The 16,579-nt window shown below is 39.3% G+C and overlaps 1 protein-coding gene across 2 annotated transcripts in view; it reads left to right on the plus strand.

Moving 5' to 3' along the window:
• Plcb1 (phospholipase C beta 1) overlaps positions 1–16,579 on the plus strand; it is a 701,254-nt gene that overhangs the window by 399,975 nt on the left and 284,700 nt on the right. The window lies entirely within an intron of this gene.

The raw sequence follows: 16,579 nt of genomic DNA on the forward strand, positions 1-16,579 counted from the left end.
ATGATATTGATGAATAATATAAAGAGCACTAGGCAAACTAGGCACTGGTGACATAAATGGGGTGGACCAGTGAGGTATATTGAGAAGGAATGAACAGTCACTTAGAAGGAAAACACCCAAAGGCAATATTTAAGATAGAGGATCTGCAAGTGTAGCTGGAAGTTTTCCTGTGTCTCACCCGGTCCTGCAGCCACTCACACCCAAATAAACACACAGAGGCTTATATTAATTATGAACTGTAAGGATATGACCTATGGCTCAATTTTCTTGCTAGCTAGCTCTTATAATGAAACTAAGCCTATTTCTATTAATCTATATGTCGCCGTGTGTTCCGTGGATTTACCTGGGTACCATTAAATGCTGTTCCCTAAATGGTGGGGTGATGTCTCTCTGCCTCTCCTTTCTCTTTCTATCTATCTGCTTGGATTTCCACCTGCCTCTGAGTTGCCTTGCCATAGGCCAATGCCGCTTTATTTATCAACCAATCAGAGCAACACATATTCACAGCATACAGAAAGACATCCCACAGCACTTCCCCTTTTCTGTTCTTCTTCTGACTACATGGAAGACCTTGGATTATATCATCCTTGATAGCACAGAAATTCAAAATGATGAAAAAATAAAATAAAACTGGACGTGGCTGAGTAATCAATTATGGTGGGAACAAAAAGAGTGGGATGGGTATATAACTCTGATTGAACACTCTCCTAGCACTTGACAGACCCTAGGTTCAGCAACCAGGGTTGGAAAACAGGAAGGGAGGTTAAAAAAAAAGGAGGGAGAAAGGGAAGGAAGAAAGGAGGAGATTGGAAAAAGGTGAATTTGGTCTGTGGACATCATTGGTGACCTTCGTAAAGGTGGTCTCTGGAAACAATAGGCACAGGCATTCTCTTGAGCAGTGAGGAAGGATGACATTTTTTTAAGGAACCATTGCTAAGAAACGTGCAAATTCTTAGGACAGCAACTGTAGAGGGGTGTGCTGTTAAAGACTGACAGTGATGAGTGTGACACTAGTTCATCCCTGTGCTGTGCAAGATTCTGGCTCTGAAGCTTTTGTTCATTTTAAATGAACAGTTTCTGGATATAGGTCTATCTTCCATAGCATTCTGCCAACTTTTTCTCTCATCAGCAGAGAGAAGAATCCCGAGTTATTCACACTGGTATGAGTGTATGTGTGTTGGGGTGGGAGGGCAGGATTCTACCTACACATCTCTCTGACCCCTCTGCAAAAAGCCCAAGTTCTAAATGCCCGTGATTCACTTTGATCTCAGCAACATCAATTTTTACTCTAAGCTTTCAAAGGCATAAAATCCTTCCCATTTTATTTACTGTCTTTCTCAGACCAGGGCTCCTGAGTATCAATGGGTGATTACAGTAGTAGTTCCTTTCATGGCTTTCAGGCTAAGATCCAGTGAGAACAAAACAAAAAGCCAGGAATTCCATGCCTTTCTAAACCTGTTATTTCAGGGTAATTGAACATTAACATTTCTGCAGTTAGTGGCTAATGGACTTGTCCTACGGACAAAAGAAGAATATAAAAAGATGAATGCAGATCTCTTACAGTTTCCTCTAAGGCTCAGTTTAAAAGTCTGATTCATGTTTGATGCTCATAATTGGATCTCAGAAGGTTCCAGTAATCAGTTTCTACAACAAAAGAGAAAATATCAAGACCAGAATGATTTTTTGTAAATTCCCACATAAAGATTACAACGTCCTAAGAAAGTAGAATTTTGCAATAGATCAGAAACAAAATAGGTGTATGAGTCTTAATCTATTGTTGTTTTATTTTGTTTTGTTCTGTTTTTTCTAACAGGAATCAGTAGTGCGAGTTATTTTAGTTCAGGATGTTCAGATGTTGGTCCCAAGTTGAAGACTTGAGTCAGAATAGTTTCCTTTTGAAGTTATCAGAAAACATCTTTAGAGGCGGTAGGAAGCAGGACAAGGTAGGAATGCAGTCAACAAAGAATACATTGTAATGACATTTATTTCACGAGCAGTTGAAGCCAATTCCACTGGAAACCAAGAGGCATGGTCAGTGTCCCTATATGAATTGAAAGCAAGTTAGGATGTTTAACCTAACAACTTTCTACAGTGACTTGGCTAAGGACAGTCTGCTGGATACATCAAATCTGTGGTACTTTCAGCAGGAGAGGCATTGAGCAGACTCTAGCCACAGAAAAATGACTCTAGTCAGAAAGATACAAAGATTGAGAGTTAGATGCCAAATACAAGACAATGACAGAGAAATAGAAAGAGGACCAAAGAGTGGAACACTGGGATGAGGGTGCTAAGGTGTAGAGGGCACAGTAGTGGTTAGATAAAAGTTCCTCCAGAACTTGTGTGTGATGTTCACTCAAACAGAAACTTTTCATGTTCCCCTGTGGAGATACCCATCTAGTGTAATTCATTGATTGGATCACCAGGGTAGGGAGCAACAGTAACATTAAGTGATCAACTCAAGGATATACAAGTACAGTAGGAAAATTGGACCTCTTACTGCCAATATGTGTTTCAAGAGCACTAGCAAAATGGTTTAGATGTTTAGACAGAGAAAAAGAATGGAGTGCAGTCTTTCAAAATGGAACTAGGCTGACATTACCAAGATCCCAACAGCTTTTCTTTTTGCATGGGAGATAATTGTTCATATAGAGTACATGTGTATACATGGAGTCCATGTGACTCCTGTGTTTACTTTCTTCGATCAGTCATAGACTAAGCAGTAGGAGTGATGGAAGTCCTTTGAACTAGGTCCAGAGTGAGCAGAAACACCTCATAGCAGTTAGCTGGAGATGAATCCCCTTTTGATGGGCAGGTTTGATTCACTGTATGCAGGAAAATTCTTTTTTCTGGCCTCACTCCAGAGTATCACAGAGGGCTTCTCCTTGATGTGAGTTGCCTGTGTGGACTGATGGTGAAGAAAGCTTCAACCTGAAGAATTCTTGATTTTATTTCATGTGAGAGTTGATAATCCACATCCCTCCAGGGACAGTAGTCACTGCTGCTTGCTGTGACTCTTTAGTTCATACCAAGAGTAAGCTTAGACAGATGCATCAGAGACAACCAATGGATGGATTGGTCAGAAACAAAAGCTCCTGCTTCAGGAAGGGCATCTGGTCTTCAGAGATTTGTGTCTTACTTAAGTCATGATCTCCATAGGCTGTAAGATACAATAACAACATGACAGTTAAAATGAATGTCAAATTAGTTGACACACATTCACATGTGTTTAAAAATTGCGACAAGCACTTTTAAAATGATAATTTCTTCTTTAATTTTGTAAATGACTTCTCAGTTGGCCAAATTAATAATGAAAAGCAATCTTCACACAGCTGGTGAGTACTTCTGCCTGGTGTTTGGTCAGGTAGCCTGCCCTCCAGAAGCACTTAGCCTGTTTTCACATTTTAATAAGGCAATGCTCGGGAGAGTGCTGGGACTGTGCTCTGCTATGCACACTTGTGACGAGTCCTTCCTTGTTATTGATGGGATTCCTCTACTCTGTAATGAACTAACTATAGAGCAGTTAGTATGTCGCCAAGGAGAAGCAAAGAATGCTGCCTGACTGCCATACCTATTTCTACATGCAGGCTAAGAATCCCTCTTTTCATTTTACCAAATGGTTTGAAGGTGACACTTCACACAGGTAATGATTGAAATACATTTTATTTCCAGTTTTTATTTAAATGCATACAGACATAGTTGGTTTTATATAGAGATCTTCCTATATAGTTACTATAAAATGCAAAGTCATTTAAAGTATATTTGGGAACATATGTATGTTCATCTAAAAAGAATATAATTTGGTACTTATCAACCCCTCCCTAAAGCATGTTCCCTTTCTGTCATTTCATCAGAATACATTCTAAGGGTATATTCTAAAGGATTAACTTGCCTTTTCCTTTTTTTATAAATTGAAATAAACTATATGCTTTTGTTTTGTGCCATTTTTATGTTCACCTTTATTTCAGCCTACAATTTAATGATTGTTATGCAGCAATCCATATATCACCTACATTTCTATGAGTTTTTCCAAGACTGTGTGTGACAGTGAGAACAGTTTATACATGAAATAAGAGCAAACCACAAACAAAATACAAGAGGAAAATAGGAGAATTTACAATAAGTCCTTGTCCCCAAGTTGTGGGAAAGAATAGAACTTTTTATTAGAGGAGCTGTAGGTGAAACAAACAAACAAACAAACAAGAAAATTTCATTATAAATAATGTTGTACCCAGAGTCCCACAAAGACCACCAAGAGACCAAATCCTCTGAAAAAGCAAAGAGTCATTTTATTGCAAGTTAACTCCAGACTCTCTGTCTGTCTGACGCAGCAACAGAGCAGGAGAGAGCCTGAGTAGCAATTGGGCAGGGTTTTTAAAGCAAAGGAGTTTTGGGGTCTATAGAGCAGACCCAGAATTGGTTTATGCAAGTGGAAATCATGTTAGTAACTTTTAATTGGCTAGGTTTATCTGGGGGTTACAGTTATCCATTTGCGAGGGCAGGCCTGGACAAGTCCTAGGCATTGTCTGAGCTGCCATGGAGGCTGGCTGGCCTAGCACATACTGATTGTGGAGGCTGACTCAGTGGCCCAGGCTTTCACATTGACCCATGCATGTAGCTCTAAGTTGGTGAGGGGTCCCAGACAGTAAATAATTGGCTGGACCTTGAGTGGTCAGAATACAGGCAAAAAGGGAGCTACTGCAAGGACTATGTCTTTTGTTCACGGCCCTCCCAGAAACTACTTGCTCAAGTCTCAGTAAACTGAAATTGAGGCCTGATCTCTGAGAGAAGACTGAGCAGCCTGTTATGGGGTCTGCTTGGTTCTTTCAAATTATATCAATAAAATAACTAATCAAATTTTCTATTATTTGTAGACAAAAAAATACATACTTTTTAAAGAGTTTTGAACATAATCAGTCCTGTTGAGCCATCAGTTCAGTTCACATTTTCTTCCATGACGTTTTAACTTAAGCAATATTAGCTGTTGAAAGAAAACCTTTAAACATTCTCCTGTGAAATATGTCTTACTTTTGGATCATGAACCTCATATCTCAGCAGTCTTATGGCAGCTGACATTTCCAAACGAAGAATGGTAAGCATAAAAGACTGAAGGTAAATGCATGGAAGCAGACCATATGATTTCTTTTGGCTAATTAAAAGATTATCAGTTGCTTTTCAGGTTTTCTCCCCTTAGGTCTCCCTTGTTTGATTTTGTTTGTAATGTTGAGATGACAGGGCTTATTACCCCTTCTGGGACTTGGTTGTTTATAGAGGCATTGTCTGTCTGTATGTACCAGATTCTCATTAGAAACCTGCCTGTGCATGTGAGCTCCAAAATCTCCACCCTGTGAGCATGTCTTTAACGGCCTCCCCGGTAGCTAATAAACTTGACCCCTTAAGTCCACAGGGACTGCCTCCATCTCTCTTCTAAAAGCACTTACTATTCATAATCCTAACCTCTGTTACCCTTTATAATTTATTTCTGGTGTGCTCATTTCAGTCTTTACTGATTAATAGCTCAGTGAGGGACACAGACCAGGCTAACTTGTACACATTCCATGAACACCAACCGAGTGTTTATCATATGTTATATTTGCCATTAATGTTTGTTGAATGAGCTAGCTTTTTTTTGGGGGGGGTGCTCCTGAGGCAGTCACTTCTGTGTGATTCCTCTCTGCAGGGAAGTGACATTGGCATTTCTGTGTGTAATGACAGTCAATTGTCAGAGCTGAATGGCCCTTGATCCGGGAAGCATAATGAGTGAAAAAACAAAACTTTTAATCCATAAAACTAAAATAAAAGATAACCTCTCCCGGAGAAGAATGGAATATGAAGAATCAGAGTGGTTTGTTACAAAAGCAGTAGCAAGAAGTTATATAGAGAACCTGCCTAAGTTATTCATATGAGAGCTGAATATACTAAAGACAGAAAGTTTTAAGTAATAATTCCAACTGATATTGTTTAAAGAACTACACAGAGAGTAAAAATTATATTAAATTTTTTCATAGAAAAGTCTTACTTTCCCCCCTAGTGGTTTCTCTGGTCTTTTTATACACTGTAGATTTCCTCTTTGTCCATTACCACTCAAGGTGATTTGAACAGAAATCCATCACAATCTGGATCACTACAAATAAATCACAGTTTATCAGCACTTCCATTATAACTTGTATGAATGATTCAGTTTCTGCTTTAGGCCTACCATGTATCACAACTCAGTAGATCAATAAGAGGAAGATTCATACACAGACTAAGGAAGTTTCTTACAGCGGTTGATTTTGATAGAAAAACATACTGGGTCAGCAGAAATTGCTTAATAAATGTGTCTCAATTCTCAAGCATAAAGACAGATGATAGAATATTAATATTATTTGTTTTTGGAGCATTTATTTTCCTTGAAGCATCCTTGGCATTGACTTTATTGGAAGATTGATTGCATTATGAATCCCAGTTCTTCATCATTTCTACTTCTGGAATCTGTGCCCTTAGACATGGAGCTTAATATCTGCCTTCCAGTCAACTCAGCAGTGTGACTAATACTGCAAATGAGATGTTGAGAGAGGTGACACCCACAATGATATGAAAGAAGGACTTGTGCAGTTGGACTTGCAATTAGATGACACTGTCACACAAATAACATGTTCAGGCTAACCTGCTGGGAAGGGGAAGTGTGGCCCAGAACTGAGCACATTTGTTACAACCCAAGCTACTCTCAATGAGGCAACAGCAAATCCATTCCCATGTATGTGGCAGGCTCTGTGAATACTAGCAGGACCATGAAGCCAACCCATAAGGGTGTAAGCTAAAAATTGCTTATTGTTATCAGATAATATGAGTTGGGACAGTTTGTTATGTGGCATTCATGAGCTGATACCTGGCTGATAAACCTTGGTTTCTAAAGACTTAACTGTTGCCTCTGCATCTCAAGTGCAGAAGTACAAGGGTCATGGGTGGCAAGTTCTTGAATGTGTCCATGATTTTATTCTTAGGATGTAATTTCAAATTAATTTAAAAAAATCGAAGGATTTATTTTCTGTAAAATGCTGCAGATGTTTTAGCCATTATCTCTTAATTTTTTTCCATATTATTGAATCAAGGAACCCCAGTTTGAGACTGTATTTTGGCACATTTAAATTCTAAAATCTTCTCCGGAAGAGGCCAAGACATGTCTCCAGCTGAAACTGAATCCTTACCTTTTCCTCTTTTAAACATTCGTCCTTTATTCCCTTATATGTTTCCCCTGAGAGCCCGACTCAAGAAATGAGGGTTTTAAGGATCTTCATTTGAGGCTTGGCTTCTAGCAACCTGACCTAATATTCCTAGCCCAGGAGAATAGTCATGGAATTCAGAGTCTCCAGCATGGATCTCCCATACGAAATAGCAAACTCTTCTGAGAACTTTATAATCTGCAAGCTTACTTTGAACAAAGAACATCTCCTTGAGTCCTCTGCTTACTGGAATGTCTTCATGTGACTGTCTCTATTCTTTCTGCATGCCTGGAAAATGCTTTCAAGGGGAACTTTCCATTTTGCATTATGAACTTTGGAGCTGCCCTTATCTAGCTAAGTAAGGGAAGAAGAAATGAAATTCCAGTGTATTGGCATGACATTTAATGCTCAGAAACTTAGGAGCAGTAGGCAGCCATGTGGAGCAGCCATTTATGACTGAATTATACCGCTGTAGCTACTTAACATGCGGAACCATTCTTCTCTGTCTGGAAAAATCATAAAAAGGGGCCCGTCAGCACTCTGAGTCACCGCTAAGAAGCTTATGCGTCCTCACACCTGCATTTAAATGAGTATTTCCGGGGCAGAAACAAGGACCTAGGAGAAATGAAATGAAGCACTTTAGCAGCGGAGAACAATATTGGTTTGCATCTGCATTTGTAAATTAACTGCAGAAATAATGCCTCCAGTTAGTTTAATTATTAATAGCAATGATTTTGAACACGTTCTTACTTCTTATTCTTAAATGAGGTTAGATTATTTAGGAAGGATCATAGTCAAGTGGCAAAATATGTAATGTAAAAGAACAGAACTGATAAAGCATGCTGCATTTTATGGTGGGTAGCATCCTGTGCGGACACTGTATCTAACTTACTGCAAGCATAGGATTCAGATGAGCAGGGATGTGTCAGTAAATGATCATGTTTGGTTTCTTTTTTCCGATTATTTGCTTCCTGTTAAAATATAACTTGCATAAAGTACAGTGTACATGGCCTATATCTGTATCTTCACTAACTTACCCATGTTCACAATACCATAGAGATGCCGCCCATATTGAAACAGGATTTCTAGTCCTCTAGCAGGCTTCCTTGAGTACTTGACCACTGTAACCATCGCTGACCTCCCATCATAGTACTGAACAGTGCATGTTGCCTTGGAAGGACTAGTTCCCCAAATACCATCAAGATGAATCTAGTCACAGTGTTCTCTTTTCTGACCTGTAAGTCACCATGATCCCAAGAAACTGGTCTTTTTCTACTTCAAAAAACCTTGCCCTGCACTGTTTCTGTCAAGTGTTCGCTCATACTGAGACAGGATTCTCTACATGATGCTTGGCACTTTACTTTGCTCACTTTCTGGAAGCAAATGCTGTCAAGGCTCAGTGTTACTGTTCTGGGCATGCACATGTCTACATGCATATTCTAAGGTACAAACTTTTTTCAGGTATTTCTTAGCTTCCAAAGGCAAGACCATCTCAGTGTACATTCCAGCACTGGGGCCATGCTGCTGACCACCACAGGCCTTTCCCATAACTGCTCACAGCTCATTAGATCCCACAGTGATGCTTCTCCTCTTATACCTGTCTCTGCCTTGGTTGTTTGAGATGATATGTGCTTCCTGCATGAGGCTTTACTCTGTTTACCTCAAGAATACTTACTAAGTTCCTCATTGGCATGTTTCCCTGCACTTGGTTACATTATTATCTCTTTTATTAACTACTGAAATTTGCGGCAGGGGAAATAACTCCATCAGTAAAGTTCTTTTCCAAAGTATAAAGAACCGAGTTCAGGTCCCTAACACCCACAAACAAACAAACAAAAAACAGAGGTAGCTCCATGTACCTGCAATCTTACCACTAGAGAGCAAAGGATTTCTAACGAGTCTTGCCAAATCAGTGAGCTCTGGGATCAGTGAGAAACCCTGTCTCAAAAAGCAAGGTGCAGGGCAACAGAGGAAAGTACCCAGCCTTAATCCATTAACCTCTTGACTCCACAGACACCAACACATATGTGCAAGACACACAAAAATGCATGTGCACACACATACACACACATTTCACACTCAAAAGAACTATCAAAATTTTATCATTTTTTTTTTTTTTTGGTTTTTTGAGACGAGGTTTTCCTGTGTAGCTTTGCACCTTTCCTGGAACTCACTCTGTAGACCAGGCTGGCTGTGCCGCCACACCCAGCTTCAAATGCTTCTCATTTCCTCTCAAGTCTCCGTCAAGTTGTTGTATTCCAGAAGCCTAAATTTGCCCAGCTTCCGTGTACTGTATTTTAGCTTATTTCAGCCTAGCTTGGTTTAGTTGTTGTTTGAAAAGCAGGGATTGTACCAGGGGCCTTGAACATGCTACATTCATTCTGGTGAATTCCCCACCTTTAACCCCAATGTGCTTCCTCAGTATTCCTCCCTGTGTTTCCTAAATTTGAGGCAGTCCCTACTCTTTGCCAGCTTGTCATCTGACTACCAAACCTATTCTAAATTCAAATATAGACAATGCATCCATGAAATCTTTCTGTCTTCTCTTTAGGAAAACTCACTGCTTCCTCTCCACATGAAACTGACAATTTCTTAATCCTCCAAATTATGTTCGTGGTTCTACCTTTCCAATTGGGTTGTGAAAACTCCTTGAAGAAAATTTTGTGTCATTCAAAATCAATACCCCAGAGTCATTAAGTGCACACTGAATGAACACATGCAGTCCTCAGGGCATGTAGGAAGCTCCTCCTTGAACCATGTCAGTTAAAAGGCAGGCAGTTTGAGAAGCCCTTTGAATGACAAAGGGGGTATCTCATTTCAAATATCCAGTTAGTATTTCAGGTTTATGCTTCAGATATGTGGCTGACTTATCCTTCAGGGAAAGAAACTGCCACTTTGAGATTGTTTCTCTACATCAGTGATTCTCAACCTTCCTAATGCTATGACCTTTTAATACAGTTCTTCATATTGTGGTGACCCCCAATCATAAAATTATTTAATTGCTACTTCATAATTGTAATTTTGCTGCTGTTACAAATGATAATATAAATATCTGAAGTGCAGGATATCTGGTATGTGACTCCTGGGAAAGGATCATTCATCCCCCAAGGGGTTCAAGAGCTACAGGTTGAGAACTACTGCTGTAGTTCTTCTGAAATCTCTTTATTTTGCTTGACTCAGCATCATTGTTGTGTGTCAGTTTACCAATGTTAGCCTTCATCTTCTTTCCAGGAACATTTTTCACAAGGAAACAATATTGTTTAGGTATGGTAGCAGAGCTGACATCAATGCTAAAAGCAGAAATAATGCATTTGCATTTGAGAGTGGATGCAGGAGGTATGATATAGATGTACCCATTGGGGGTGGGCTCCTACCACCAGATGATCTCTGTTGTGGTTGCCATCTGCCCTAAAGAGAGGTTTCTTTGATGAGAGGTGGTTGCTACATGTATCTATGGGTATAGGGTTAAGACTTAGAATGCAATAAGGAATTATGCTGGCCTAGCAAAGTGATAGTAGTAGGTTATTGGCTAGGTTCCCAGTACCAAGCAGTATTTCTCTTCTGTTGAGTGGGCCTCAAGTCCAATTAGAGAGCTGTTGGCTACTGTCAACATGTGAGTGTCACTTATTTATTGCACATTTAGGGATATCTTACCATACTGGCCATTGTCACAGTTCACAGGTGTTTCATCTGGGTAGGACTATTGCTTCACTTCCTTGACAATTTGCTTAGTATTTTCTGCTCCACTAGAAGATAGACCACAGGAAGGAGGCTTTCAGGTCAGATTCAGTTCAAATCATCCACCTCCTAAGTGTTCAATGTGGCAACCAAGGACAATACCAATAGTCTATATTGTTTTGGGAGTCAGTTGGGCTACCTTGACCTGCCGTTCTACAGGGGTATCCTCCTGCTTTGTATAGGGCTTTTGTTAAACTCTGGTTCTTGTGGGAGCATTGTCAGCCCAAATGGTATAACTTCTACTTTATCCATATACAAAATAGAATTATTCTTTGAGGCTTTATCAAATAGCCTTGGTGTTAGTTATTCCTCATCCCACCTCTCCTCTGAGGAGAAAGATTTTAAGAGCTAGAATAACAAGAATTCTGCTGTGAAACAGTCTCTCCTTGAAATGGCTACATAGCAACAAGAAGACTAGAAAATGGCATTATCAGTGAATAAGCTAATGTAGAAGGGAGTTTTACATCTTCTCACCCTTAGACAAAGAACTAGAGGCAACTTATGATTGCTGAGAGAAGGAAGATTAATTAGCCTTTCCCATTATGATTTCCCTCAGTGGTTGGCAAATGGAGAATAGTCATCCCGGAAACCATGTTCATATACGCACAAACAATAAAATGGACTCAGCAAGTTGTATTTATATATTTGTGCATCCATCTACCTATATACATGTATAGGAATAATACTGAAAGAAAAAGAGGCTGTCAACTTAAGAGTGGGGGGATGTGACAGGGGTTATATAGAGAAAGATATAATTCTACTTCAGTTAATTAGGGAGAGCAATATTAAACGAATAATAAAAATTAAAAGAAGTGTGGGATTAAGGATATAGGTGAGTGCTCAAATACTTGTCTTGTCTAGCACAGTCAAGGCCTTGGATTTGATTCTAGATACCAAAATGTAAGTTAATTAGATGTTGATGATGATGATTGGGACAAGGCTTGTATATAGCCCAGGCTGCCCTTAAGTTCATGATGTAGTTGAGATTGGCCTTGAAATTCTGATCTTCCTGCTTCCACCTCCCAAATGTTGATATTATAGACATGCTCTACCTTCTCTAGCATTAATAAATACATTCTTTAAAAGCTGATATTGGGCCAGTGGCAGGACCAAGCTGCTTTCTAATTACCTTACTCTCTAATATTGATCAGTCTTTATAGAGGACTGATATTCATAGTGACAAATCAAAATGCCCTGGGCTTTCATGGCTACTCACAAATGCAACAAACCAAACTGAGAATATTAAATTTTAAATTCTATAACTCAGTAGTAGAGTGTTTGCTCAGCATACACAGGGTCTTCTGTTTGATCCCTGACAACACACAAGCACACATACAAAATACCCACACCTTATATTCTGCACAATTCATTTTCATATAAATCAGATTAAGGAAATTTAGATTCTCATAAGTGGACAGGCAATTGCTACAGATCCTGATGACCTATGTTCAATCCTGCCTCTCACATGGTAGAAGAAGAAAAGAACAACTTCTAGAAGTTGTGCTCTGACTTTCACATGTGTGCCATGGTGTGTGTGTCCAATCCCTTACATTGTATACACATTAAATAAATAATAAATAAGTTTAAAGGATCCTGTAAATGTGTGTTCACTGACTTGTGTTTAGATCCCCAAATTTCAACTCCAATAACCAGAATTAATATAGTAATTCAAAAGCCTCAGCTACAAAGGCTGAGGCCCTGTATTGGTAAGTTTTCTGACAGTTTGACACTAGCTGATGTTACCTGGACAGAGGGACTCTTGATTGAGGAATTGCTTCCATCAGATTTGTCTGTGGAGCATCCTCTTGATTACTGATTGGGAGCCCATTGTGCACAGGGCCACCCCAGGCAGGTGGCTCTGGGTGGTATAAGAAAGCAAACTGAGCAAGCCATAGAGAAAAACCTCATAAGCAGAGATCTTCCATGGTCTCTGCTTCAGCTCCTGCCTGGGGTTCCTGCCTTGGCTTCCCTCAACAGGACTGTGTGGCCTGGGGGAATTCATTGAGATTACCAGTCCCTAGCCTCAGACACATTTTTATTTCTCTGGATAAGAGTATATGACTTAGATCCAAGTTTCATGACAATAGTATTTTTATAAAAATTTCAGGCTTTAAAATACCTTTGGTAGGTGTAAGTGTTCTACCTAACAGAATTTTAATTAAATCAATAAAATTGTTTCAAAAATTTTAAGATCAGAAAATGATCTCTTTAAGACTGATGCCCGAGCTATCAGTGTAACAGCTAAGTAAGAACTCACAAAGGGAGGATGTTGAATTTTCTCAGCTTTGAACAGTACCAACAGGGAATTCCCCCAGGATTTACACTAAATGAGTTGGTTATTATTAATTAGTAGGAATTAAGACAATTATCAGATCATGTACAACACTGTTCTTAATGTAGCCTGCCCTGGGACCGTCTCTGAGAGATAGGGTGGCAGTTTGATTTTTTGCTCTCTTATATAATAATAACATGATGATATGAGCAAGGGGAATTCCACAAGAAGTTACAAATATCTTGCTGTAATCTGATGGTCTTTCTGTAGTGGTCTGCCATGCACCAGATGGTGGTTATAGATTTCCTTGTAATTTGTGGTATCTAAATGAGATAATAAGGCCGGGCGGTGGTGGCGCACGCCTTTAATCCCAGCACTGGGGAGGCAGAGGCAGGCGGATCTCTGTGAGTTCGAGGCCAGCCTGGGCTACCAAGTGAGATCCAGGAAAAGGCACAAAGCTACACAGAGAAACCCTGTCTCGAAAAACCAAAAAAAAAAAAAAAAAAAAACCAAAAAAAAAAGAGAGATAATATATCACAAGCTCTTAGGGTAGAGTTTTGAACACTTAGTAACTACTCAATGATAAAACAGCATATACTGTTATCATATTTTTGAGTGACCAGAAAGTTGCCTGTCATAAACTGTTTTCAATCACTCCCTCAAAGCATATAGTGTTGACTGTACATAGTAAAGATATCTGCCCATGAAGGGTTTGCCTGCCATGTTAAAAGTGAACAAGCAAATGCTTAAAAAAAAAAAAAGTTCTTCCAGTGAACATTTCTCAAGTAGTTTCTATGATATACATACTCATACAAGCACTCAGAAGATAATGTCTCCTTCATGCCTGTGGGGTGATCACAGCCATACCGCATTGCTCTCTACTTAGGATAAAGCTAAATTTTAATTTTACCTTTAAAAGTCTATTCCTTTACTTTAAGTTCTAAATTTGTCTAATGACAAAATAGAGAGTATGGTAATTAAAGTTCTTGATTCTCTTGTTTTCTCTTATTGTAGGAGATCAGTCTATTTTTGTTCATTTATTGGTGTGTGTTACTTTGCATTAGGCTAAACTGGTGTGCTATTGGGTAAATAACCAGCTCCCCAGCAGTTTTTCTATCTTGTCTTTAGGAGCTTGGAGATGTGTTAGGTTTCATGGCAAATGGATATTACAGTTGCAGATGAAATTAAGGATAATGGTCAGATGGCTTTAAAATTGGGTTAATAACTTGGAGGGCATAGTTTGGATTCAGAGTGTCCCCCACAATAGCCCATATGTTGAAGGTTTATTTTCTTGACCTATGCTGTTGGTTGTGTTGGGAGGTGGTAGAAAATTTAAGAGGTAGAACTTAATGGAAGGTCATTAAGTTACTAGTATCTCTCTTCCCTCTCCAGTCTCTCTCTCTCTCTCTCTCTCTCTCTCTCTCTCTCTCTCTCTCTCTCTTTCTCTCTCAATCCTTTTGTGGAATATTACTTTAACTATGTAAAGATGTGTTACATTTTTTTGTGTTGCAGAATGTGGCTTTGCAGAACATGTAAAGGTGTTTTGTTTGTTTATGCTGCATTTGTTTAAGTATGTAAAGATATGGTACTGTTTTACCTTGCCTGCCTAAGGCACCTGATTGGTCTGAAAAAAGAAGACTGGCCAATAGCTAGGCAGTAGAGGGATAAATGGGTGGGGCAAATGGGCAGAGAGAGTAAGTAGAAGGAATCTAGTCAGAGAGGAGAAAGAGAACGAGGGAGAAAAAAGAGGGGGATACCCAGGGCCAGCCAGGCAGGCAGCCACTATCCAGATAGACACAGAGCAGGACATACAGAATGAAGGAACTGTGAAGATCCCCAAGGCAACACTAGTAAGAATTCTCCATGTCATAATTTGGGAGCTGCTTGATGGCCTCAAAAAAATCCTGCTATTCTCTCCCTCCTTTCCATGAAGTCAACAGTTTGATTTACCATAGACTCCCTCCATAATGTACTGTATCATTACCAGCCAGCCCCAAGCAATGTGGTCAAATAATTATGAACTGAAACCACCAAAACATGAGCCAGATCTTAACACATTGGATATTACAGGTGGGCCAAGTGGAATGGCATGGGTTATTAAAGAAGAAGGTGGATCAGGAGGCAGAGGGATATAAGAAAGAGAAGGACTAGGCTCAATGTTTCTGCCTTTCAAGATGGAAGGAAGGTGGTGTCATGAGCCAACCAATGTTGGCTGTCTCTAGAAACAGGACAATGAAAAGGCACAGAGTCCCCCACCCCTACCCCTAGGCCTCTCAAAAGCATCCAAGTCAGAAATTTGGCCCATAAAACTGTAAAATATTAAATGTGTGTTGCTTAAGCCTCTGAGTATAGTAATTTGTTACACAGCAAGGGAAATAGTAAAATATAGAACAAATAAAGGGTCTATACCAATTTTATCTTCTACTGAGCTAAATTTAATTGTATAAATAAAGATAAAAGGAGCCCAAAATAACTCACCTAATATTGATGGCATATTTTATATTTAAATAATGAGTTGCAAATAAAGCAGAATTAGTTCCAAAGATACTGTTTCATAATCCATAATAGGCAGGCTATTCCTTGGTACCTTCAGAAATAGCTCAACTCAGTTCCTACCAGGTCTTTTTCGGGTGTCCTGTTTGGACTTCCTTTTCTGTACTTTTATTACTGTACTGAAGTCATCCACATTTTGTGAAAATACAATAGACAGAGCATTTATGTCGCTCAAATTTTATCTGTTGTAGCCCCAAAGTAATGGCATTTGGGAAATGATTCACATGAGAGCACATACAAATGAGATTTATTTATGAAGGACATCCCAGCGCCCCACTTCACACTTTGCCCCATGCAAAGGCTAATATCTGTCTGTGGATCCATAAGCAGGACCTAATCAGACACAGACTCTACTTAGATATTGGAATTTCCAGCCTCCAGAGCATGGATAAATACATTGCTTATAGGCAACTAGTTCCTGAATGAACCAAGATGGGAACCATCTCTTGCAAAATGTTGAGCCTTTGTCATGTTGAAAGGCAAGTTGGGGCACATGAACTGTGAGAACAAAGACTCTATTTTAGTCAAAATGTATAGAAAACCCAAATTCTATTCCCATAGAATAAGAACGCAGTGTCTGAGGCATCTGAATCATTACAAATTTTTGAAATTATAATAATAAAAATGAGTTAACAACAAAGTGATTGTCACAGTTGTAGTGATTGACAAGAGGAGGACAAAACTTTCATTGTTCATCATTTCCATATACATCCAGGTAAGAACTGTGATTAAATTGAAAATTATTTGTTACATTCCTGACACCAGGGTATTACACTGTAGACTACATTATGTAGGTCTCGTGCCTCATGTACTC

The sequence above is a fragment of the Peromyscus leucopus genome, chromosome 4 (genome assembly GCF_004664715.2).
Source record: "Peromyscus leucopus breed LL Stock chromosome 4, UCI_PerLeu_2.1, whole genome shotgun sequence".
Classification (NCBI taxonomy): Eukaryota; Metazoa; Chordata; class Mammalia; order Rodentia; family Cricetidae; genus Peromyscus; species Peromyscus leucopus.